This window comes from Lissotriton vulgaris, chromosome 6 (genome assembly GCF_964263255.1).
Source record: "Lissotriton vulgaris chromosome 6, aLisVul1.2, whole genome shotgun sequence".
Taxonomy (NCBI): domain Eukaryota; kingdom Metazoa; phylum Chordata; class Amphibia; order Caudata; family Salamandridae; genus Lissotriton; species Lissotriton vulgaris.
Window position 1 is genome coordinate 196903001 of NC_141694.1, and position 23133 is coordinate 196926133.

Sequence of the window (23133 nt, forward strand, 5' to 3'; positions counted from 1 at the left end):
CTAGTAGTGAGTGCAGAATAGTGAGTGCAGAGTAGTGAGTGCAGAGTAGTGAGTGCAGAGTAGTGAGTGCAGAGTAGTGAGTAGTGAGTGCAGAGTAGTGAGTGCAGAGTAGTGAGTGCAGAGTAGTAATGCAGAGTAGTGAGTGCTGAGTGCAGAGTAGGACTGCAGAGTAGTGAGTGCTGAGTAGTGAGTGGCGAGTGCAGAGTAGTGAGTGCAGAGTGCTGAGTGCAGAGTGCTGAGTGCAGAGTGCTGAGTGCAGAGTGCTGAGTGCAGAGTGCTGAGTGCAGAGTAGTGAGTGCAGAGTAGTGAGTGCAGAGTAGTGAGTGCAGAGTAGTGAGTGCAGAGTAGTGAGTGCTGAGTGCAGAGTGCGAGTGCAGAGTAGTGAGTGCAGAGTAGTGAGTGCAGAGTAGTGAGTGCAGAGTAGTGAGTGCAGAGTAGTGAGTAGTGAGTGCAGAGTAGTGAGTGCAGAGTAGTGAGTGCTGAGTGCAGAGTAGTGAGTACTGAGTGCTGAGTGCAGAGTACTGAGTGCAGAGTACTGAGTGCAGAGTGCAGAGTAGTGAGTGCAGAGTAGTGAGTGCAGAGTAGTGAGTGCAGAGTAGTGAGTGCAGAGTGAGTGCAGAGTAGTGAGTGCAGAGTAGTGAGTAGTGAGTGCAGAGTAGTGAGTGCAGAGTAGTGAGTGCAGAGTAGTGAGTAGTGAGTGCAGAGTAGTGAGTGCAGAGTAGTGAGTAGTGAGTGCAGAGTAGTGAGTAGTGAGTGCAGAGTAGTGAGTGCAGAGTAGTGAGTGCAGAGTAGTGAGTAGTGAGTGCAGAGTAGTGAGTGCAGAGTAGTGAGTGCAGAGTAGTGAGTAGTGAGTGCAGAGTAGTGAGTGCAGAGTAGTGAGTAGTGAGTGCAGAGTAGTGAGTAGTGAGTGCAGAGTAGTGAGTGCAGAGTAGTGAGTGCAGAGTAGTGAGTGCAGAGTAGAGAGTGCAGAGAAGTGCGTAGTGAGTGCAGAGTAGTGAGTGCAGAGTAGTGAGTGCAGAGTAGTGAGTGCAGAGTAGTGAGTGCAGAGTAGTGAGTAGTGAGTGCAGAGTAGTGAGTAGTGAGTGCAGAGTAGTGAGTAGTGAGTGCAGGTAGTGAGTGCAGAGTAGTGAGTGCAGAGCAGTGAGTGCAGAGTAGTGAGTAGTGAGTGCAGAGTAGTGAGTAGTGAGTGCAGAGTAGTGATTGCAGAGTGTTGAGTGCAGAGTAGTGAGTGCAGAGTAGTGAGTGCAGAGTGCTGAGTGCAGAGTAGTGAGTGCAGAGTAGTGAGTGCAGAGTAGTGAGTGCAGAGTAGTGAGTGCAGAGTAGTGAGTGCAGAGTAGTGAGTAGTGAGTGCGGAGTAGTGAGTGCAGAGTAGTGAGTGCCTAGTAGTGAGTGCCTAGTAGTGAGTGCAGAATAGTAAGTGCAGAGTAGTGAGTGCAGAGTAGTGAGTGCAGAGTAGTGAGTAGTGAGTGCAGAGTAGTGAGTGCAGAGTAGTGAGTAGTGAGTGCTGAGTGCAGAGTAGTGAGTGCAGAGTAGTGAGTGCAGAGTAGTGAGTGCAGAGTAGTGAGTGCAGAGTAGTGAGTAGTGAGTGCAGAGTAGTGAGTAGTGAGTGCAGAGTGGTGAGTGCAGAGTAGTGAGTGCAGAGTAGTGAGTGCAGAGTAGTGAGTGGTGAGTGTAGAGTAGTGAGTAGTGAGTGCAGAGTAGTGAGTGGTGAGTGCAGAGTAGTGAGTGGTGAGTGCAGAGTAGTGAGTGGTGAGTGCAGAGTAGTGAGTGCCTAGTAGTGAGTGCAGAATAGTGAGTGCAGAGTAGTGAGTGCAGAGTAGTGAGTGCAGAGTAGTGAGTGCAGAGTAGTGAGTGCAGAGTAGTGAGTACTGAGTGCAGAGTAGTGAGTGCAGAGTAGTGAGTAGTGAGTAGTGAGTGCAGAGTGGTGAGTGCAGAGTGGTGAGTGCAGAGTAGTGAGTGCAGAGTAGTGAGTGCAGAGTAGTGAGTGCAGAGTAGTGAGTAGTGAGTGCAGAGTAGTGAGTAGTGAGTGCAGAGTGGTGAGTGCAGAGTAGTGAGTGCAGAGTAGTGAGTGCAGAGTAGTGAGTGCAGAGTAGTGAGTAGTGAGTGCAGAGTAGTGAGTGCAGAGTAGTGAATGCAGAGTAGTGAGTGCAGAGTAGTGAGTAGTGAGTGCAGAGTAGTGAGTAGTGAGTGCAGAGTAGTGAGTGCAGAGTAGTGAGTGCAGAGTAGTGAGTAGTGAGTGCAGAGTAGTGAGTGCAGAGTAGTGAGTGCAGAGTAGTGAGTAGTGAGTGCAGAGTAGTGAGTGCAGAGTAGTGAGTGCAGAGTAGTGAGTAGTGAGTGCAGAGTAGTGAGAAGTGAGTGCAGAGTAGTGAGTGCAGAGTAGTGAGTGCAGAGTAGTGAGTGCAGAGTAGTGAGTGCAGAGTAGTGAGTAGTGAGTGCAGAGTAGTGAGTGCAGAGTAGTGAGTGCAGAGTAGTGAGTAGTGAGTAGTGAGTGCAGAGTAGTGAGTGCAGAGTAGTGAGTGCAGAGTAGTGAGTAGTGAGTGCAGAGTAGTGAGTAGTGAGTGCAGAGTAGTGAGTGCAGAGTAGTGAGTGCAGAGTAGTGAGTGCAGAGTAGTGAGTGCAGAGTAGAGAGTGCAGAGTAGTGAGTGCAGAGTAGTGAGTGCAGAGTAGTGAGTGCAGAGTAGTGAGTGCAGAGTAGTGAGTGCAGAGTAGTGAGTGCAGAGTAGTGAGTAGTGAGTGCAGAGTAGTGAGTAGTGAGTGCAAAGTAGTGAGTAGTGAGTGCAGAGTAGTGAGTGCAGAGTAGTGAGTGCAGAGTAGTGAGTGCAGAGCAGTGAGTGCAGAGTAGTGAGTAGTGAGTGCAGAGTAGTGAGTAGTGAGTGCAGAGTAGTGAGTGCAGAGTGCTGAGTGCAGAGTAGTGAGTGCAGAGTGCTGAGTGCAGAGTAGTGAGTGCAGAGTAGTGAGTGCAGAGTAGTGAGTGCAGAGTAGTGAGTGCAGAGTAGTGAGTAGTGAGTGCAGAGTAGTGAGTGCAGAGTAGTGAGTAGTGAGTGCAGAGTAGTGAGTAGTGAGTGCAGAGTAGTGAGTAGTGAGTGCAGAGTAGTGAGTGCAGAGTAGTGAGTAGTGAGTGCGGAGTAGTGAGTGCAGAGTAGTGAGTGCAGAGTAGTGAGTGCAGAGTAGTGAGTGCAGAGTAGTGAGTGCAGAGTAGTGAGTGCAGAGTAGTGAGTAGTGAGTGCGGAGTAGTGAGTGCAGAGTAGTGAGTGCCTAGTAGTGAGTGCCTAGTAGTGAGTGCAGAATAGTAAGTGCAGAGTAGTGAGTGCAGAGTAGTGAGTGCAGAGTAGTGAGTAGTGAGTGCAGAGTAGTGAGTGCAGAGTAGTGAGTAGTGAGTGCTGAGTGCAGAGTAGTGAGTGCAGAGTAGTGAGTGCAGAGTAGTGAGTGCAGAGTAGTGAGTGCAGAGTAGTGAGTAGTGAGTGCAGAGTAGTGAGTAGTGAGTGCAGAGTGGTGAGTGCAGAGTAGTGAGTGCAGAGTAGTGAGTGCAGAGTAGTGAGTGGTGAGTGTAGAGTAGTGAGTAGTGAGTGCAGAGTAGTGAGTGGTGAGTGCAGAGTAGTGAGTGGTGAGTGCAGAGTAGTGAGTGGTGAGTGCAGAGTAGTGAGTGCCTAGTAGTGAGTGCAGAATAGTGAGTGCAGAGTAGTGAGTGCAGAGTAGTGAGTGCAGAGTAGTGAGTGCAGAGTAGTGAGTGCAGAGTAGTGAGTACTGAGTGCAGAGTAGTGAGTGCAGAGTAGTGAGTAGTGAGTAGTGAGTGCAGAGTGGTGAGTGCAGAGTGGTGAGTGCAGAGTAGTGAGTGCAGAGTAGTGAGTGCAGAGTAGTGAGTGCAGAGTAGTGAGTAGTGAGTGCAGAGTAGTGAGTAGTGAGTGCAGAGTGGTGAGTGCAGAGTAGTGAGTGCAGAGTAGTGAGTGCAGAGTAGTGAGTGCAGAGTAGTGAGTAGTGAGTGCAGAGTAGTGAGTGCAGAGTAGTGAATGCAGAGTAGTGAGTGCAGAGTAGTGAGTAGTGAGTGCAGAGTAGTGAGTAGTGAGTGCAGAGTAGTGAGTGCAGAGTAGTGAGTGCAGAGTAGTGAGTAGTGAGTGCAGAGTAGTGAGTGCAGAGTAGTGAGTGCAGAGTAGTGAGTAGTGAGTGCAGAGTAGTGAGTGCAGAGTAGTGAGTGCAGAGTAGTGAGTAGTGAGTGCAGAGTAGTGAGAAGTGAGTGCAGAGTAGTGAGTGCAGAGTAGTGAGTGCAGAGTAGTGAGTGCAGAGTAGTGAGTGCAGAGTAGTGAGTAGTGAGTGCAGAGTAGTGAGTGCAGAGTAGTGAGTGCAGAGTAGTGAGTAGTGAGTAGTGAGTGCAGAGTAGTGAGTGCAGAGTAGTGAGTGCAGAGTAGTGAGTAGTGAGTGCAGAGTAGTGAGTAGTGAGTGCAGAGTAGTGAGTGCAGAGTAGTGAGTGCAGAGTAGTGAGTGCAGAGTAGTGAGTGCAGAGTAGAGAGTGCAGAGTAGTGAGTGCAGAGTAGTGAGTGCAGAGTAGTGAGTGCAGAGTAGTGAGTGCAGAGTAGTGAGTGCAGAGTAGTGAGTGCAGAGTAGTGAGTAGTGAGTGCAGAGTAGTGAGTAGTGAGTGCAAAGTAGTGAGTAGTGAGTGCAGAGTAGTGAGTGCAGAGTAGTGAGTGCAGAGTAGTGAGTGCAGAGCAGTGAGTGCAGAGTAGTGAGTAGTGAGTGCAGAGTAGTGAGTAGTGAGTGCAGAGTAGTGAGTGCAGAGTGCTGAGTGCAGAGTAGTGAGTGCAGAGTGCTGAGTGCAGAGTAGTGAGTGCAGAGTAGTGAGTGCAGAGTAGTGAGTGCAGAGTAGTGAGTGCAGAGTAGTGAGTAGTGAGTGCAGAGTAGTGAGTGCAGAGTAGTGAGTAGTGAGTGCAGAGTAGTGAGTAGTGAGTGCAGAGTAGTGAGTAGTGAGTGCAGAGTAGTGAGTGCAGAGTAGTGAGTAGTGAGTGCGGAGTAGTGAGTGCAGAGTAGTGAGTGCCTAGTAGTGAGTGCAGAATAGTGAGTGCAGAGTAGTGAGTGCAGAGTAGTGAGTGCAGAGTAGTGAGTAGTGAGTGCAGAGTAGTGAGTGCAGAGTAGTGAGTAGTGAGTGCTGAGTGCAGAGTAGTGAGTGCAGAGTAGTGAGTGCAGAGTAGTGAGTGCAGAGTAGTGAGTGCAGAGTAGTGAGTAGTGAGTGCAGAGTGGTGAGTGCAGAGTAGTGAGTGCAGAGTAGTGAGTGCAGAGTAGTGAGTGGTGAGTGTAGAGTAGTGAGTGCAGAGTAGTGAGTGGTGAGTGCAGAGTAGTGAGTGGTGAGTGGTGAGTGCAGAGTAGTGAGTGGTGAGTGCAGAGTAGTGAGTGCCTAGTAGTGAGTGCAGAATAGTGAGTGCAGAGTAGTGAGTGCAGAGTAGTGAGTGCAGAGTAGTGAGTGCAGAGTAGTGAGTAGTGAGTGCAGAGTAGTGAGTGCAGAGTAGTGAGTAGTGAGTGCTGAGTGCAGAGTAGTGAGTGCAGAGTAGTGAGTGCAGAGTAGTGAGTGCAGAGTAGTGAGTAGTGAGTGCAGAGTAGTGAGTGGTGAGTGCAGAGTAGTGAGTGCAGAGTAGTGAGTGCAGAGTAGTGAGTGCAGAGTAGTGAGTGCAGAGTAGTGAGTGCAGAGTAGTGAGTAGTGAGTGCAGAGTAGTGAGTAGTGAGTGCAGAGTGGTGAGTGCAGAGTAGTGAGTGCAAAGTAGTGAGTGCAGAGTAGTGAGTAGTGAGTGCAGAGTAGTGAGTGCAGAGTAGTGAGTAGTGAGTGCAGAGTAGTGAGTGCAGAGTAGTGAGTGCAGAGTAGTGAGTGCAGAGTAGTGAGTGCAGAGTAGTGAGTAGTGAGTGCAGAGTAGTGAGTGCAGAGTAGTGAGTGCAGAGTAGTGAGTAGTGAGTGCAGAGTAGTGAGTAGTGAGTGCAGAGTAGTGAGTAGTGAGTGCAGAGTAGTGAGTAGTGAGTGCAGAGTAGTGAGTAGTGAGTGCAGAGTAGTGAGTGCAGAGTAGTGAGTGCAGAGTAGTGAGTAGTGAGTAGTGAGTGCAGAGCAGTGAGTGCAGAGCAGTGAGTGCAGAGTAGTGAGTGCAGAGTAGTGAGTAGTGAGTGCAGAGTAGTGAGTAGTGAGTGCAGAGTAGTGAGTAGTGAGTGCAGAGTAGTGAGTAGTGAGTGCAGAGTAGTGAGTGCAGAGTAGTGAGTGCAGAGTAGTGAGTGCAGAGTAGAGAGTGCAGAGTAGTGAGTAGTGAGTGCAGAGTAGTGAGTGCAGAGTAGTGAGTGCAGAGTAGTGAGTGCAGAGTAGTGAGTGCAGAGTAGTGAGTGCAGAGTAGTGAGTGCAGAGTAGTGAGTGCAGAGTAGTGAGTGCAGAGTAGTGAGTAGTGAGTGCAGAGTAGTGAGTAGTGAGTGCAGAGTAGTGAGTAGTGAGTGCAGAGTAGTGAGTGCAGAGTAGTGAGTGCAGAGTAGTGAGTAGTGAGTGCAGAGTAGTGAGTAGTGAGTGCAGAGTAGTGAGTGCAGAGTGCTGAGTGCAGAGTAGTGAGTGCAGAGTAGTAAGTGCAGAGTAGTGAGTGCAGAGTAGTGAGTGCAGAGTAGTGAGTGCAGAGTAGTGAGTAGTGAGTGCAGAGTAGTGAGTAGTGAGTGCAGAGTAGTGAGTGCAGAGTAGTGAGTAGTGAGTGCAGAGTAGTGAGTAGTGAGTGCAGAGTAGTGAGTGCAGAGTGCTGAGTGCAGAGTAGTGAGTGCAGAGTAGTGAGTGCAGAGTAGTGAATGCAGAGTAGTGAGTGCAGAGTAGTGAGTAGTGAGTGCAGAGTAGTGAGTGCAGAGTAGTGAGTGCAGAGTAGTGAGTAGTGAGTGCAGAGTAGTGAGTGCAGAATAGTGAGTGCAGAGTGCTGAGTGCAGAGTAGTGAGTGCAGAGTGCTGAGTGCAGAGTAGTGAGTGCAGAGTGCTGAGTGCAGAGTAGTGAGTGCAGAGTAGTGAGTGCAGAGTAGTGAGTGCAGAGTAGTGAGTAGTGAGTGCAGAGTAGTGAGTAGTGAGTGCAGAGTAGTGAGTGCAGAGTAGTGAGTAGTGAGTGCAGAGTAGTGAGTAGTGAGTGCAGAGTAGTGAGTAGTGAGTGCAGAGTAGTGAGTGCAGAGTAGTGAGTGCAGAGTAGTGAGTGCAGAGTAGTGAGTGCAGAGTAGTGAGTAGTGAGTGCAGAGTAGTGAGTAGTGAGTGCAGAGTAGTGAGTAGTGAGTGCAGAGTAGTGAGTAGTGAGTGCAGAGTAGTGAGTAGTGAGTGCAGAGTAGTGAGTGCAGAGTAGTGAGTGCAGAGTAGTGAGTGCAGAGTAGTGAGTGCAGAGTAGTGAGTGCAGAGTAGTGAGTAGTGAGTGCAGAGTAGTGAGTAGTGAGTGCAGAGTAGTGAGTAGTGAGTGTGCAGAGTAGTGAGTGCAGAGTGAGTGTGCAGAGTAGTGAGTGCAGAGTGAGTGTGTAGAGTAGTGAGTGCAGAGTGAGTGTGCAGAGCAGTGAGTGCAGAGTGAGTGTGCAGAGCAGTGAGTGCAGAGTGAGTGTGCAGAGCATTGTGTGCTGTTGAGTGCAGAGTGCTGTGTATTGGCAATGTTAATGACAATGCCATTTATTTGTGATTTAAAGAAGAAAAAATGTCATGAGCAATGCCAATAGCTCTACCTTTAATGATGCCGAGACCATTGCATTGCAAATGCTTGTTTTAAATAATGATTTTAGTTTAACTAGAAACAATCTAAGCTGATATAAAAGTGTCCCAGTCCTCAGAATGGAAGAAAGTCTCCCTGAATATATATTACTAGAGCTATAAATACCAACACACTCAATAAAAGTTCAATCCATATATCGTTACATTTATCTATGGAGAGTAACAATGCTGAATAAATTCAAGGCGACCTCCTTGCCAATTTTTTTAAAATTGTGCAGGTGGAACATACAACTATAACGAAAATGGATACAAGCAAGATACAATAGCTTAGCAAAAATAACCCTCCCGTGTTATACAACCGTTGTACATATGAGAGCAATAGAGATACATTTACTTACATTTAAGGTGATAATGTCACTGCAGCAAATAGATGTACATGTCAAAAAAGGAACATAAAATAAAAAATAAAGCCAACAAGATATCCAGCCACAATTTAACCTAAACCCAACATTGAAAGAATAACCTTCAAGCTCATGCACGCCTACAAAGCCCTCCACAACACAACACCGGACCCTAATATCTCAACAAACAAATCTCCTTCCAAGCCCCCGAAAGAAACCTCCGCTCAGCCGACCTTGTCCTAGCCACCGTCCTTCGTTTCTACAGGACCAGATCTGGTGGAAGATCGATCTCCTACCTCGCTTCCAAGACCTGGAACAAACTCCCCCTTCACCTCCGACGGAGCCCAACACTGCACTAATCCAGAAAGGTCCTCAAGACCTGGCTCTTCGAATGACCCCAACGGAGCTGCTCACCCTCCACCCCCCCCTTCCTCCAGCGCCTTGAGACCTTCAGGGGTGAGTAGTGCGCTCTACAAAACCCCGATTGATTGATTGATTGAGAGGCTAAAAAAGCTGCATACGTTACAACTCACAGTGAAACAGCACGTCCTCACATAAACTTCCTTTTCGAACAACCAAAGGTAAATAGGCATTAAGAGGCTTGTTAAATAGTCCTCACATCTCTAATTACTCTAACCAACTAACAATGCAGCACGGCATTCATCTACATAGATTTAAAATTCACCAATCTGCATAGCACATTCCAAGAAAACCCGGACCGGATACACAAATTAAGACAACCCCACTATGAATCCATCAAAATAAAACAGAACAAGGGAAAAGCATCACAAAAGACATGGTTGAATTTAAACATTTAAAGAGAGATCTCCCTCCAAAACCCAAAGAGTAAATAAAGCGAATATCAAATAATACAAAATAATACTAAATAATAGCCCATTTATGCACTAAATAAATACTAAGGTAAGGCAAAAAACAAAGAGTGTCCACAGCTTAACCAATTGAAAATTCTCTAATTCAGAACATCTCATAAAAGTGAGAATTCTAACCCCGTCTATGTGCGAATGCATCAAGCCATTGTGCTAAGCCAACTCCGTTCACCTGGTCACATTTAGTTGGATGGTACAAAGTAGTCATGGAAAAGACCACAGTGCAAGAACGAACATTTCTACAGTGAAGTCACATGAAAGAGAAACAAAAAATATTTACCTAGGTTATAAAATCATAAAGCGTAACCAAGATATCCTATAATGAAAAGTGTGAATAGAGGCCATTAAAGGTGCCGTCTATATCTAGAACCAACAAATCACACACACTCCTGATAGTGCGAGTTGCAGTGGAGGGAATCTAACCCCAATATGGTCCTGTTCGTCAGTAATGTATACCAAATCATAGTGCTAAACAAGTTCCGTTCCCAAGATCACAAAACAGAAAGATAAACCCAAAACAAGAAAAAACACACATTATAGGCAAAAGGTAACACTCTTTAATCCCATTAAATTGCAATAATTTCGTCCCTATAAGCATATACTTACCACACCATTGCATAATCCAACTCCAAAATAAACTGCAGCACATGGGAATCAAACCTCTACGTCATTCCCCACTACAGCACCACACACAGAGCCGCAGTGCCAACTCGTTCCGCTCTCATAATAGCAAGGAAAATAAACATTGAGATAAAAGTGTCACAGGTGTAAGTCAAAACTAGCCACCAGGGATTACTATGATACATCATCCGTCATGTTCCCATTGTCACATGGAAAGCAAAAATGTGAAATCAGAGGCCTGAGGTAAGAATAAGAAAAAATCCAAAGCTGTCACACCAAGGAAGACAGAAGGTCATGTTGCATAATGTAAAGACAGAAATCTAGAGACACTAAGATAAAGGATCATGCGGTTATGCACCCTGTGGTTCCAATGATATAGCAAAAAGGTGATTAGTCAAAGTCCTTGGATACCACCACAAATTAATGAAATACAGTACTGGCATTGATCAGTATAGTTAGGGGAAAACATTGTATAGAAATAATCTACCAAAGTGGTCCTTCCTCTACAGAGTAACATTAAGTAAATATAATAGGAGCCAATTGGTATAAACAAATCTTCTTCAAATTAAAAGTATAGTAGTTGAGGCCAATAATGTTAGAAACAAATTAATAGTGGGACATGTGGGAAATGTGGCATATCATATCACATTAAGTTCCTAGCTATGCATGTACTAAAAATCTTAACAGCTACGTATATAAAAAATGACAACTCACTTGTATATAATACATGGCTCACATTCCAGGGTAGTAAACATTTCTGAATCCACATTCAAACTATGTAAACAGTTAATCCACCAACTCTCCTCGGGACGTAGTTTAAACTCTCTATCGCCTCCCATGTGTTGTGTTTGTATGTGATCAACACCAATGAATACAATGTTACAAATCTGACCTACCTGATGTTCCTTTGCAAAGTTAACAGCTATGCAAGTTTGATTGCTCCCAAATGTTCATTCCATCTAATTTTCAATTCTCTTTCATGTGAACCAACATATTGGCACCCATACACACAAATAGTCATATACGCACAGTGATTTGTGTTCAGTTTATAAAACTGATCATGATTAAAAAACTCTACAGCTTTAACAGTGACATATTGACAGCATGCACACCCTTCACATTTAAAGCAGCCAAGAGCTTTTTTTTTATTGAGCCAAGTGTTAGCAGTGTTTATTGAATATCTTGTGGTGTCACTGGGGCTAAAAAAAAGTCTTAAGAGTATCAGCCTTCTTATATGTGATCAAAGGGTGGTTAGGTAACGATTTATTCAGAGCCTGGTCTAGTCGCAAGACATCTGAATTTCTAGATACAAATTGGAAAGATCTGCCAGTTTTCTGCACACAATTTCGTAATGAACCTAATGTGAGGATCAATAGTTTGTGTTCTCTTCTTAGTCTTACCACTAGGGGTGAGCAGAGAAGTTTTTGGAACTTTTTTGGCCTTTTCTAATGCAGATGCAAGTGCCTTCCCCTGATAACTTCTAAGACAAAACCTTTGAATACACTCTTGTGCCTCGAATTCCTCAGTGACACTACAGTTTCATTTGAGTCGTAATGATTCTCCATTTGGAATATTGTTATTTTGTGTAGTCGGACGTCCTGAGCTGAAGAGGAGTACACTATTACTGGCAGTGGGTTTACAAAAAGGTTTTGCTATGTAGAGTCATATACTTGACATAGAGTTGAAGATCTAAGAATGTTATCTTATGTCTGTCATATTCTACATATAATTCCACATTCAAAGAATTGTTACTGCGAAAAGTATAGTTTTCTAAGAGTTTCTCAACTGAGTCATTCCATATACAGAAAATATCGATTTAACAATACCATGCTAGTACTTTATTGTATCCAGTAAGTAATCTTTCATTCCAGGCGTGCTCTCTCTCATATCATCCAATGAAGAGGTTGGCAAAGGAGGGAGCAAACCTGGCACACATAGCTGTGCCACACACCTGATGGAAGAATTTCTTTTGAAACAGGAAATAGTTGTTCACAAGTACAACATTGGTCATGTCTAAGAGTATCTGCAAAAACCACAATTGATGGACAGAATGCAGAACAATGTCATACATTCACCCCAGTACATAGATCTGGGACTAAATCCATCGTTTTTTTGCACTCCACACCACCCCAGTTCAGACATGGCCATATGCAAATCAGCCTTGACCCTGTGCCTCATGGGAACAGTCCAGCCCGAACTGCCAAGCCATGTCTTTCCTGGACCGGAATCAAGCATCCTAGGACCGGTTTCTGGCTATCAGCCGTCTTCAGCCAGGACAGCTTGACTCCAGTGGTGTGGAGAGCATGGGACTCACGTCTGAGCATACCCATCCCACTCGGGGTGACAAATGCAAAAACCACAGTTGATGGACAGAATGCAGAACAATGTCATACATTCACCCCAGTACAGAGATCTGGGCCTAAATCCATCTCCACACCACCCCAGTTCCGACATTGGCCATATGCAAATCAGCCTTGACCCTGTGCCTCATGAATGTATGACATTGTTCTGCATTCTGTCCATTAATTGTTGTTTTTGCATTTGTCACCCGAGTGGGATGGGTATGCTCAGACGTGAGTCCCATGCTCTCCACACCACTGGAGTCAAGCTATCCTGGCTGAAGACGGCTGATAGCCAGATACCGGTCCTAGGATGCTTGATTCCGGTCCAGGAAAGACATGGCTTGGCAGTTCGGGCTGGACTGTTCCCATGAGGCACAGGGTCAAGGCTGTTTTGCATATGGCCATGTCTGAACTGGGGTGGTGTGGAGTGCAAAAAAACGATGGATTTAGGCCCATATCTCTGTACTGGGGTGAATGTATGACATTGTTCTGCATTCTGTCCATCAATTGTTGTTTTTGCATTTGTCACCCCGTAAAAGCATCTGAACACGTTTATAGTGACTCACACTTTTAAATGAGAAGAAATATTGTAATGCTTTGAACCCATCTTTATGGGAAATAATGGTGCATAGGCTCTTAACCACCATAGATACTAACAGATATGTGTGTTCCCATGGGATTCCAGACAATTTGCCCAGAAGATTTTTGCTGTCCCAAAGGTAAGATGATAGTACACTAAACATTGGTGCCAAATAAATAGCAATATATTACGACATCTTTTCAGTGCAAGATCCAATACCGGATATGATTGGCCTGCATGGTGGGTTAGCACCTCTCTTGTGTATCTTGTGCAAAAAATAGATGATAGGGTGGGGGGAACGGGGTCGGGAGAATGAGAGTCGCCACAAGTTGGAGTCTATCTTTAACCAATTTTATTCGGTTTGAAAATACCGAGTTAGGTTCAAAAGGATTCAAGAACACAATATCCAGTAGGGTACAAGTCACAAACGTGGAGTCTCTCCGTTGGGGAACTTCCGGAATCTTCGGTTCCACTCTTGAGTCAACCGGAGGTGGCCGCAGGTCCGGAGATACACTCGGGAAAAGGAAAAGAAAAGCAGCCACGTTAGGGGCTGGGGTCGATATATACAACAGGTGAGAGGAGGGTAGGGTAGTGAGGGATCACCAGGGTGCTACCACCAACTATAACAGTCTTTGGGTGTAGGCGGTCGGCAAGGTACGGCGATAGTGACCACCCTCAGGCTACCCCGTCCCACCCCGTGATTTAAACAACCCCTGAAAACGCCCTCGTACCTTGTGGAGCCACACTTCTCCCCTGGAAGTGTGGCGGGGCGGCTTGTGGTAACGTTGGCCTCCTGGCTTGTCGAGTCTCAGCTCCAGGGGTCCCAGCAGCGGTTCCACGATAGTTCCTCCGTTTTCCTCCGTGGCGTCCTCCTCGTGCTTCGGCTGGCGTTCCGAAGGTCCGCGCCGACAATCCAAGACGGGGCTTCCTTAAACGCCCCCAGCTCCTCTGATTGGGCAGTGTCAGATGACGTCCGGTCACCTAATTGGTCGACCGCTGGAGATGCCGGAGAACACGCCCCCAGCGTCACAGAGGCTGGATACATAGATAAATGTACTGGAGGCAGAGCCGGGGAAACCCAGGAAACATCCAAAGGATCCTGCGGACGGGGTGGAAAGAAAGAAATGTTAGCAGGTACACCCTGTCCGTCCGAGTCAGGGAGCTCATCTAGGTCAGGGAGCTCGGCTTCGTGACACATCCCACCCCCAGGATTGACCCGATCGGGGGGAATCGGGTAGCGGGACAGAAAGTCAACATTCCCCTGCAAGGAACCCTTTCGGTGACGGACCTCGATCTGGAAAGGCTGCAGGGCCAAGAACCAACGCAGGATGCGATCGTTGTTCCCTCTGTTCCGCTGGAGCCAAGTCAAGGGAGCATGGTCCGTATACAACACAAACGGCCTCCCTTCGAGATAGTACCTCGGTTTTTCCACTCCCCAACGGACGGCTAGGCATTCTTTCTCAATCGTAGAATACGCCTGCTCCCTAGGAAACAACTTGCGACTGATAAAGAGCACAGGTCTTTCAGCCCCATTCTCATCCTCCTGGGAAAGAACCGCTCCAATACCAACCCCAGAAGCGTCCGTCTGGAGAATAAATGGCTTGAGGAAATCAGGAGAAATGAGAACAGATGAAGAAGTTAAAGCGTCCTTTAAAGCTTGGAAAGCCGAAGTCTGCACAACAGAAGGAGTGGGGAGTGCAGCAGACTTGATGTTCTTCCCGAGGAGGTCAGTGAGAGGAGCTGCCAAACTAGCAAACTGAGCAATGAATCGGCGGTAGTAACCCACCAACCCCAAGAAGGCCCTGAGTTCTTTTTTTGTAGAGGGGTAGGGTAATGCTTTGATCGCTTCCAGTTTCTCAGTCTGGGGCTTAATCTGTCCATCTCCTAAAAGGTACCCAAGATACTTGACCTGCTGGAAAGCAAATCGGGATTTCTTCGCATTAATGTGGAGATTGACATCCCTTAGACTGGTCAGTATATTCCCAAGGTGTTTCAAATGGTCATCCCATGTTTTGCTAAACACTACAATGTCGTCCAGGTAGGCCGCGCATAGTGTAAGTGAGGTGCCAGCAGTGTATCCATGACCCTCTGAAACGTTGCTGGCGCCCCATGCAAACCAAAGGGAAGTACCGTGAAGTGGTAATGACCAGAAGGGGTTGAGAAGGCCGTCTTTTCCATGTCTTTAGGAGCAAGGGGTATCTGCCAATATCCCTTGGTGAGATCTATGGTGGTGATGTACCGAGCCTCTCCAAGGCGTTCCAGTAATTCATCGACCCTAGGCAAGGGGTATGCGTCTTGTTTAGACACCCGGTTAACGGCCCTGAAGTTGATACAAAAGCGGATACTACCGTCAGGTTTCGGTACCAAGACCACCGGTGAGCACCAGTTGCTGTGGGAAGGAACTATGATCCCGGATTTCAGCATACTGTCTACCTCGGCCTGGAATGCTGAGCGTCTTGCCTCTGGGATTCGGTAGGGCTTCTGTTTTACCACTGTATTGGGGAGGGTAGGTATACTGTGTTCCGCCAAGTGGGTACGGCCTGGTTGATCCGAGAAGACTACTGTATGAGACAAGAGCAGATTTTTAACTTCTTGTTGTTGGGTAACAGACAGTTCAGGATTGATAGGAGCAGCACTGACTGTATGGTTTGTATCGAGTACAGGAGACACCACATTGACTGCCTGGGGGGGTGGCCCTAACCATTTTTTAAGTATGTTGATATGATACATTTGGGTTTTGCCTCTTCCTAACTGTACCAGGTAGGTAGTGCGTCCTATTTTCTTCAAAATTTTGAAGGGTCCCTGCCACTCCTTCCTCATTTTATGTGTAGAGGAGGGTAATAGAATCAAAACCCAATCACCTACATCCAACACCCTCCACTTCGTACCACGATCATATAGGGTTTTCTGTTTGGTTTGAGCTACCTCTAAATGCTCGTGAGCAAGTGTCCTAAGTTTGTGTAGCCTGCTCTGCAGTTGCCTGGTGTAATCCAACAGGGCCTCAGCTTCCTGTGCTCCCTCAGTCTCCCAACTATCTTTCGTGATCTCAAGAAGTGTTCTAGGGGGTCTCCCAAATACCAATTCAAATGGGGAGGTCCCTAGACTGGACTGTTTCTGGCTACGGAGTACAAAGAGGGCCAGGGGCAATAACTGGTCCCAGTTCTTCCCATCACCCGACAACAATTTTTTCAAGGTTAGCTTAAGGGAGCCGTTGTATCGCTCAACCAAACCGTCTGTTTGCGGGTGATACACAGATGTCTTAATGTGTTTGATGTTTAACTGTTTGCACACCTGTTGCATCAAACGGGAAACAAAAGGGGTGCCCTGATCGGTAACGATCTCTTTTGGAAAACCCATGCGAGAGAACACTTCAACCAACCTCTGGGCTATCGCTACTGAAGTGGCTGCTTTAAGAGGAAAAGCCTCGGGATATCGCGTGGCGTAATCAACCAAGACCAGGGCGTACTGATGTCCTCGGGAGTATTTCGGTAAAGGGCCGATTAAGTCCATTCCTATACGATCAAACGGGACCCCTATAATAGGCATGGGTACCAAAGGGACAGGAGGGGGGATGTAGGGGTTCCGTTTCTGGCATATTCTGCACTCCTGACAATATTTTTGTACTTGGGCATAAATACCTGGCCAGAAAAAGTGTCGCAATATGGACTGACTCGTTTTTTCTACCCCAGAGTGGCCAGCTAACAGATGAGCATGACCAAAAAACAATATCTGATCACGAAAATCATTCGGGACCAGCAGTTGAGGTTCAGCATCAGCCTTGGCGAGTCTATAAAGCAGGCCATTCTTTTCAACAAACGTGGGTTAACTTCTAGTGGACGGATCCTGTCCGTTTCGTGCAACCTGCCATGCATTGGTGAGACTTGCATCGTTCAATTGGTCAGTCCTAAAATGGGTGTCCCTGGCCCAGGGTTCTGCAGCTAACAAGGTATCACGGGGAAGGGACAAGTGGTGAAGGGTATCTAACAACAAAGTGCTGAATGAAGGGTTATCTGTCCCTATGATTATGGGTTCAGGTAAACCAGCCATAACTCCTACAACAACTTCCATGTTTTTCCCGGAGGGCGTGTAAAGCGTGACTTTGGCTACAGGATACTCCTTAACGTCCCCATGGACACAACGGATACTGACCCGTCTCCCCGAAATGAGAGAGTTGCGGTCTACCAGCTCTTCTCTTATAACTGAATGTTTGCAGCCGGAATCTAACAATGCTCTTATACTAGTACCGTTCAAAGAGACCCTTACATAGAAAGTGGTTCCGGTTTCTTGAGCATACAGGATGGACCTTGGGGCATAGCTCACGTCCATAGGTTCGTCTTCTCTTTCTTTTTTTTCCCGACAAAACCGAGCAATATGACCCCATTCTCCACAGTCATAACATTGAGGTCCTGAATTGGGAAGTTCAGGTCGTTGGAACCGTACCTTTGGTGGATCTGGGATAGGTTTTTGGAATTTTTTATCTGTTTTAACAGGTGGCAAAACTTTGGTGGTTTTTTCTGGTTCCCTCATATAAGGCTTACCCTGAGCCCGGGCGTAACAAGTTGCCATTTCTATAGCATGCTCCAACGTTAAACTTGCATGTTGTTTAAGCCACCTCTGAGTGCTATAGGGAAGGGCCTCGATAAACTGTTCAAGATATACTTTGTTCATAATGGCGTCGATGTTTCCTTCATGGGGCTTTAGCCATAAGTCCGCAGACTCCTTTAATTTGAAAAACAAGGTTTTGGGTAAATCCCCGGGTGGCCCTTTCTCTTGACGAAACCGCAGTCGATGGGTTTCCTCGTCTACCACCAACCTATCGAGGATATACTGTTTCACGACCGCATAAGCAGTTGTTCCATCCCGGTTCACTGTCTGATAAGCTGCCTGGGCCCCGCCAACTAACAGGCGCCAAATAGAAGGGCCACCTATCGCCAGGCCAGGAACTGGCTCTTGCCGCTCTTTCAAAGTTCAAAAAGAAAGCACTGGGGGTCCTCGCCTGGACTAAACTTCTGTAACGGTACAACAGTGCCTGGAGGTGGAGCGGTAGCCCTTCCCTGTCCTAATACAGTCATTAGTTGTGTTTGTCCCTCCGCCAATTTTAGAATGTTATCGGACTGAGTTTGAATGGCTTGGGAAAACGCAGTCCGGTCTGCTTCCATTTGGGTCAAGAGATTCTCCATTCTGTATCGGATGGCGTGGTTCGCTGGTTGAGATCCGAGTCACGGCACCACTTGTGGGCAACGGGGTCGGGAGAATGAGAGTCGCCACGAGTTGGAGTCTATCTTTAACCAATTTTATTCGGTTTGAAAATACCGAGTTAGGTTCAAAAGGATTCAAGAACACAATATCCAGTAGGGTACAAGTCACAAACGTGGAGTCTCTCCGTTGGGGAATCTTCGGTTCCACTCTTGAGTCAACCGGAGGTGGCAGCAGGTCCGGAGATACACTCGGGAAAAGGAAAAGAAAAGCAGCCACGTTAGGGGCTGGGGTCGATATATACAACAGGTGAGAGGAGGGTAGGGTAGTGAGGGATCACCAGGGTGCTACCACCAACTATAACAGTCTTTGGGTGTAGGCGGTTGGCAAGGTACGGCGATAGTGACCACCCTCAGGCTACCCCGTCTCACCCCGTGATTTAAACAACCCCTGAAAACGCCCTCGTACCTTGTGGAGCCACACTTCTCCCCTGGAAGTGTGGCGGGGCGGCTCATGGTAACGTTGGCCTCCTGGCTTGTCGAGTCTCAGCTCCAGGGGTCCCAGCAGCGGTTCCACGATAGTTCCTCCGTCTTCCTCCGTGGCGTCCTCCTCGTGCTTCGGCTGGCGTTCCGAAGGTTCCGCGCCGACAATCCAAGACGGGGCTTCCTTAAACGCCCCCAGCTCCTCTGATTGGGCAGTGTCAGATGACGTCCGGTCACCTGATTGGTCGACCGCTGGAGATGCCGGAGAACACGCCCCCAGCGTCACAGAGGCTGGATACAGAGATGAATGTACTGGAGGCAGAGCCGGGGAAACCCAGGAAACATCCAAGGGATCCTGCGGACGGGGTGGAAAGGAAGAAATGTTAGCAGGTACACCCCGTCCGTCCGAGTCAGGGAGCTCATCTAGGTCAGGTAGCTCGGCTTCGTGACATAGGGATTATAGGATCATTGACAAATATATCTATATCCTTCCACATCAAAATACTTCTAACCATTTAGATAATAGTGTACAGCATTTCTGGGTAGCTCTAATGTAGCATATGCCTGACCATCTCCCATAGTCAATGGCAACATTAAGTTGTTCGAAGTCTTCCTTCTCATAATGAAAAAAATCCATAAGAGCAACATTCTCCACTTTGTCAGTTTCACATATTATCACATTACAATCTTGCAGTAAACTGTTCATAGCTAGATTTTCTTTATTGGATAGGTTAGTATTATACAACATTTTATTCATCATATCAAAATCTCTAACACTCAAGTCATAAAAGGTCTCAATCAAATTCTCTTTTGAGGGAAGAGAAACAAAAGTAGATTTCCTCGTTAGTCCACTATTTTGTAGACTGTGGCCCTCCATGGTTAGGTCATTGGCTAAATCTTCAATGTCCAGCGTACCCGAGTCATCACGGCCATTAAGTAAGACTTTTGATTTTTGTGCATTGCATTATTTTTCATTTTTTTCTTTTCTTAAGCCCTGAAGAAGCGTAGACAAGATTCCGTTAAACACGTGTTAGCTACTTCAGTGCTATAAAGTCTACTTGTTCCTACATTGCATCAAAATTGTCATGGCTACTTTGAGCCTTTAATTGTGACAACTTGAAGGCCAATTTAGTGATTCTGGGTTTTGATTTGTGCAAGTAAATTGGTGATTGACAAAATGTAATTCAAATGATTCTTCAAGTAAGCAACCTAATATATAAATATCAGGTCAACAATCTAGCTTTGTAGTTTATATTTTCTTTGTATTACTATTTGAACTCCCCACTACCATGATTGTATTCGATTAATTGTAAGATAAATGAGATACAGACCTCACTAAAGAGAATTCTTGAGACACTGAGGAATTCCCATTGTTATAGACCAACAATGTGGATGAACCCACTGTAAGAGGATGGCTCACTTGTATATGAGTGCCAAGAAACCTTTTGGTTTGTTAAAAGACCCCTCACCCACCAACCTGGTTGGTGGCATGCTTCATCATTGGGTTCCTGAAGAGAAGAAGGGTCCACACGGAAGGTATGTAGAAGGGATTTATTATAGGTCCAGCAACAGCAACTCCCCGGCAGCAACTGCCGAGAAGAGAATGAACACAGTGTTCCACGCAGGGAACATTCTAAGAATACACCATGGCAGGCAGGGCAGAAAGGTAAAACCCAACACACCTCCCTTTCTTCACAAGAAAAGGAAAGAAGAAGAGAAAAGAAGACAAAAACAAAATAAACCCCAAAAGAACAGAAAGGAATGAAGAAAGCACGTTCAACAGAAGAAAATAAGAAGAGGAACAGAAGTAAATGAGAAGAGGAACAGACCAAGGAGAAAACGAGGAGAAGACAGATCAAGAACAGAGTCAACCCAACATATAATCTTGGAACTTCACCGGAACAGACCTGACCCTGGAGGAAGTTGCCCTCCCGGGAACAGGGGTAGGAATGGGTGAACCAGGAGGAGAAATGGGTGAACTAACAACACCACCCGCCCTGGGGGAAACGGGGAAAGCACCATCACCCAAACGCTTACGTACACGTTCAACCATGGAATCAGGCACAACTGACACAAAAGACTTGTTCCAAATCCTTCCATCCTCCAACACTATCACATAATCCTTCACCACAGACACTCTTTTGGGAGAAGAAAAACGCGACTCACCCTTGCGAATACAACCAGGCCTCTTTACTCTTACCCAGTCACCAACCTTCACCTTGGAAGACAAGACACCAGATCGCGTACCATACTTTTCCTGGACAGAAGCCCTGACATCAGCAACACTAGCTAAACAACCAGCATCGACAGCTTTCCTAGCCATCCACTCTTTGTTCAACTTAGTTCCAGCAACCCTACCGCGTAGCAAGGTAAAAGGGGCAACGCCAGTAGACACACGCGGAGTGGTCCTCACAGCCCATAACATGTCCCCAACAACCTGACGCCAGTGCAAACCGTTCACTAAGGCCAGTTGAAGATGCTCCTTGACCACCCGGTTAAAACGCTCAACTAAGCCGTTGCTGCGGGGATGATAGAGGGAGGTGCAAATATGCCTGATGCCAGCCTCCTTGAAGAAAGTTGACATCTCAGCAGATACCAATTGCGTGCCATTGTCAGAAACAATCTCCTCGGGAAAACCTTCCCTGGAAAAGACATCACGCAAAAAAGCAATCACCACAGAAGAACTGACGGAATCAACAAACCTAACCTCAGGCCATTTGGTCATGTAATCAATTAACACCAAAATGAACTTAGGAGATGAGCCCACAAGACCATAGGGACCAGCAATGTCCAAAGCCAGCTTGGACCAAGGAGAACTCTTCACAATGACAGGTTCAACAGGTAGAGGATGCGTGACTTGAGATTTATCGCTCACAACACATTCACAACACTCACGAATAAAATGCTCCACATCCTTGTACACACCCGGCCACCAAAAATCTTGTCTCACTCTACGCTTCATTGAACGGATGCCGGGATGGCCTTCATGAGCGAGACGAAGAATCTTACCTCTGATAGAAAAAGGAACAACAAGCAAACCACCTCTTCTCAAAATGCCATCCACAAGAGATAGTTCCTCTCTAACTCTTAAGTAAGGAACAATTTCAGAAGGACAGTTCTTTTCGCACGGCCAAGATTTGGAGAGAAGGTCAATAACGACTTGCATATCACCATCAGAAGCAATGCCCTCCAACCACTCACACTCAGAAAGAGCACAACCAACTGAGTCACTCAAAGAACCAATCGCACAAACAACCTCCAAATCGTCATTTCCAAAACAGTCGTCACAATCAGAAAGGGGTAGCCTGGATAAGCAATCCGCAATCAAATTCTTTGCCCCAGCCACATACTCGAGCTGATACTGAAATTCCTGCAACCTGAACTGCCACTTAGGAATTCGTGGAGTTGCCCTTCCACCCCCTTTAGTTGTGAACAAATCGACCTGGGGCTTGTGATCAGTCCTTAAGATGAATCTGTTCCCCCAAAGAAAATTTTTGAAATGCATCACACCCCACCACATTGCCAAAGCCTCTTTTTCGATGGTCGAATACGTTCCCTCGGCACCCCTCAGAGTCCTGGAGGCAAAAGCAATGGTTTCTTCACGACCATCGCTCCTCTTCTGCATAAGAACAGCCCCCAAACCCACATTGCTGGCATTAGTGGAAAGGATACATAAGTCATTGATGTTAAACAATTTCAAAGGACGGGCACCAATAATCTCTCGCTTGATATCATTAAAATTCATGTTACAAGCATCATCCCAGACAAACTTAGCATTCTTTTTCAAGAGATTACGCATGGCAGCACTTTTTGAAGAAAAGTTTTTGACAAATTTGGAGTAATACTCCACCAGACCAAGGTACGAGCGTAATTGATCCTTGTTCTCGGGAACAGGAGCATTTTGGATAGCATCAATTATTTTTACCTTTGGTTCAACCCCATTCTGGGAAATGTGGTGACCAAGGTAGTCTACACCATCTTGAAGGAATTTGCATTTATCTTCCCTCAAAGTTAGACCACTGGAATTAAGGATGCTCAGAACAAGTTTAACACGCTCGTCATGTTCAAGTTCAGACTTGCCATGGACCAATATATCATCCTGGAAAAACACAACCCCAGGAATGTCTTTGAATAAATTGTTCATTAGTCTCTGAAAAACGGCTGAAGCCGAAGCCAACCCAAAAGGCATGCGGATGTAGCGATAAGCTCCCTCTGGGGTTACAAATGAGGTAAGATGTCTAGAATTGGGACACAATTCAATCTGGTGATAAGCGGATGAAATATCGAGGGATGTGAAAAATTTGGCACCCTCGAGGGTCGCTAACATCTCATTTATGTTGGGTAGAGGCTGGCGGTCGATCCAAATGTTGCCATTGAGATCGCGTAGGTCGACACACATCCTCAAACATTTGTCGGATTTCCTGGCCAAAACTATGGGGGCGAGCCATTCGGAACCCTCAATTGGCTCGATCACACCAGCAACACACAGCCGCTCCAATTCCTTTTTCAACTCTTCCCGCAAGCTTAAAGGCACTTTACGCACTTTATGCGCTACAGGCACGGCACTCTCCTTTAAAATTATACGATGCTGAAAACCCTTGAGTTTCCCCAGCTTCCCACTGAATACCTCTGGAAACATAAGTGCCCACTTGGAGTTATTTACTAGAGACACAGTAATAGCTTTAAAAGGTGTAGAAGTTGAGGCATAAAACTCACATAGTTCTTTTCGAGATATCACCATATCAGGATGGTTAGGATCCAGCACTATGTTCAAGTCACCCTGTTCATCCCACCCCAAAAGGTTGGTGCCTTCCTTGACTATGAAAACTACACCAGTAGTGTGATTGGAGTGAAATTCAAGTTTGGCAGAACACTTTCCCAAAACTTCGACTCTTTTGCTGTTATAAGCAAAAAATGTTATACAAGAAGGTTCTATTGATAATCCAGATAGTTTGCTAA